Here is a 3,538-nt window from a genome sequence, read left to right as displayed (position 1 = left end):
CAACCACATTCTTTTCGAATGTGGACGGTTCCTGGAGGAGAGGCGTCGTCTGGAAGAGGCAGTGGGCCGCTCCATCAGAGCGGACAACTTAGTCAACGCCATGCTGGAATCGGAGGAAGCTTGGGAACTAACAAGCACCTTCGCGGCCACGGTGATGATGGAGCTCCGCAGAGTCGAGCGATCGAGAAGACGAGCTGTCCCAGGCTAAGGTAGCGCATAGTGCTTGCGAAGCAATGCTTTACGGCCGTCCCGCAAGCACCGCGCGCTATCCTAGCCACCACGCAACTTGTAATTTGTTATATAATTTTGTCAATAAATGAATATAAAAAAAAATAAATAAAAATAAAAACACACAGACGCACGCACACACACACACACACACACACAGGCACACATACACACACATACACAAACATTTACATACATATACACACACAAGCATAAACAGTGAGCACTTACTATGAGAACTTAATTGCTTAATAACTTTTTTTGTGGACGTACGATCTTCATGATTTCAGATTATGATTATAACATAGATATGCATGTAATTGCCAAAGCACAAGTCTCTAGTATTTGAAATACGCTTTTTACAAAAGTGAGGGTGAGGGGGTGAATTTAAGGGTGGGGGGTAAATTTGAAGTCTCTAGCTCTTATATCTTCTGAAATCGACGCGTTCATACATACGGACAGACGGACTGACGGACAGACGGACAGGGCAATCAACTCAGCTCGTCGCCCTGATCAAGAATATATATATTTTGTGGGGTCTGCCACGCCTCCTTCTGCCTGTTACATACATTTCAAAAAAACCATTTCTAGTGGCGCTGGAATAGAGGGAAAAAGAAACAGCCTAAAAGTAGGCAGTGCGCTGAGCATAGTGGCTTAGCATAGTTGAACGAGATCACGGATGTGGCAATCCCGAATCTCCAGTAATAACAGGAGAAATTGTCATTCTCAGCCAGGCCATAAAAAACTGTTCCCAAGCGATGACTTGTCGCTTCATGGGATCGGCCATGTTTCCTCTTTCTTTCCAATCTCAACCACCGACTGAAAAGGTTGTGCAAAAATCACACTATGAAATAGTGTAAAGTTAATTTGAATTCGGTAAGGAGAAAGTAGTGGCATTTCCATAAGTCAGAATATAGGCCTAAAATCATTTCGCACAAACCTCTTTGCAGGTTTGGCACCCAGCAAAAAATTTTGATTTTTTTTGCCAAAGTGCAATTGCGGCGCACAACTAAATCTTTACATCGGCGCACAACTAAATCTTTACATCGGCGCACAACCAAATCTTTGCATCGGAGCACAACTAAATCTTTACATCGGCGCACAACCAAATCTTTGCATCGGCGCACAACTAAATCTTTACATCGGCGCACAACCAAATCTTTGCATCGGCGCACAACTAAATATTTGCATCGGCGCACAACTAAATCTTTGCATCTGCGCACAACCACATATAAGCAGTGCTGCAGAATACCGCATCATACATATATCTCCGCACCTGCACCTGTTACACAATAATCATTGCCTTTCTTTTATACCCTGAACCCATTTTCAATGGGAAATCAGGGTATAATGGTTTTGTTGAAATGTATGTAACAGGCAGAAGGAAGCGTGGCAGACCCCACAAAGTATATATATTCTTGATCAGGGCGACGAGCTGAGTTGATTTTGCCCTGTCCGTCTGTCTGTCCGTCTGTCCGTCTGTCCGTATGTATGAACGCGTCGATTTCAGAAGATATAAGAGCTAGAGACTCAATTTTTTTTTTAAATGTCCGTAATTACAGCGCGCATATCAAGTTTATCATTAAAAATCGATAACTCATCCCGATCTTTTTTTATCGATAAAAAACCTTATCGAAAACCAGTTATAAAATTATATCTTCTACACCTTTATTGCTAGAGTCTCCAAATTTTTAATGTATGCTTATATGCAATTTATACAATTTCGGTTTTTGTTAAAATTTACCCCCCCACCCTTAAATTCATCCCCTCACCCTCACTTTTGTAAAAAGCGTATTTCAAATACTAGAGACTTGTGCTTTGACAATTACATGCATATCCATGTTATAATTATAATCTGAAAGTTTCATGAAGATCGTACGTCCATAAAAAAAGTTATTAAGCAATTAAGTTCTCATAGTAAGCGCTCACTGCCGCCCATGCGTGTTTATGCGTGGGTGCTTGTGTGTGTATGTAAATGTTTGTGTATGTGTGTATGTGTGTGTGTGTGTGTGTGTGTGTGTGTGTGTGTGGTGTGTGTGTGTGTGTGTGTGTATGTGTATGTATGCCTGTGTGTGCGTGCGTGCGTGCGTGTGTGTGTGTGTGTGTGTGTGTGTGCGTGTTTCTTGTGTAAGCTGAAAGACGCGAAAAATTATTGAAATAGCTATTACTCCAAGGGTTCAGGGGATCTCGTAGTCGAGTAGTCTCGACTAGAGCTTTCTTACTTGTTTTTATTTAAGAAGTCCCACTTTTGGCGAATATTGATGTAGTAATTTGTATTATAGGCACCGAGTTCATTTTTTTTTTCTTTTTTTGCATTTCACCATGAATATAATATAATAGTTAAATAGTAGAATAATTTAAAAATAACATTAGTCAATAAGCTTAACCTCCTCCCGATGAACATTTCCCATTCGTATTTTATGCATTATATTTTTTTTGTAGTTGCATATACATTTTTTTGTTAGCACAGCTTGCCGCCCAACCGAAATGGAAGCGCTTTCATCGCGGGACAGCACAGTAAGTGGAGCTGCATTATAAATTTAACAAATTCCATATTTATTTTTTCGTATCAGTCAGCGGTTTTTTTTAACACCCGCTGCATTAAAAAGAAAGAACATAATGCATAAATTTTAATCTCTATCCACTTCTACCTTCCTCATTTCGATCAGCTGATCTAAGGCTGAGAGAAAAAGCTCTCCAAAAGCTTTCTTATCGTTTGTTTATATTCTCTTAGGCCTTCTGCCCAAAACAACAAGTTACATATGTATAATTATTTTGTTTATATTAAATCTAATGAAGTTTAATTATTTTGGGGCCATGCGGCGCGTTTCTATAGGTTTTTAGCTCTCCTAGCTGGGAATGGGGTCGCTGACAATATAGGCAGGTAGCCAGCGATCAAGGTAGGGTGGGCACGGTCGGTCGCCTTAATATCAAAGGCCGACTTTCGCTGAGCAGGCACATATTTGCTTGCGCAGCGAGACCCAGCTTGGACAGGTATGTTGGTGTGTGTCTAAATCTGTTCGATCTCTATCTCTCTCTCTCTCTTCTTTTCTCTCTTCTAAGCAGGTGGCCGAAGATAATCGTTTGCACGCGATTTTATTAATAAATATATATTGGCAGCGCTAGGAGTCGCAGTTCCCCTCTTCTTACCCCCTTCCCTTCTCCCGATGACCCATTGGCCGGATCCAGCGCGTGCACTGCTCTGATCCTCCTATTCCACCATCTGCGCTTGATAAAGTAACTCGTTACAGAATTAATTTTAAAATCATATATTTATTTTGGCGCCCAACGTGGGGCTCGATTAGTCCGG

Source organism: Drosophila arizonae, chromosome X (assembly GCF_054131065.1).
Source record: "Drosophila arizonae isolate 15081-1271.41 chromosome X, UAZ_ARI_1.0, whole genome shotgun sequence".
In the NCBI taxonomy this organism is placed as follows: domain Eukaryota; kingdom Metazoa; phylum Arthropoda; class Insecta; order Diptera; family Drosophilidae; genus Drosophila; species Drosophila arizonae.
The sequence above is the reverse complement of the archived record's forward strand: the minus strand, read 5'-3'. Positions refer to the sequence as shown.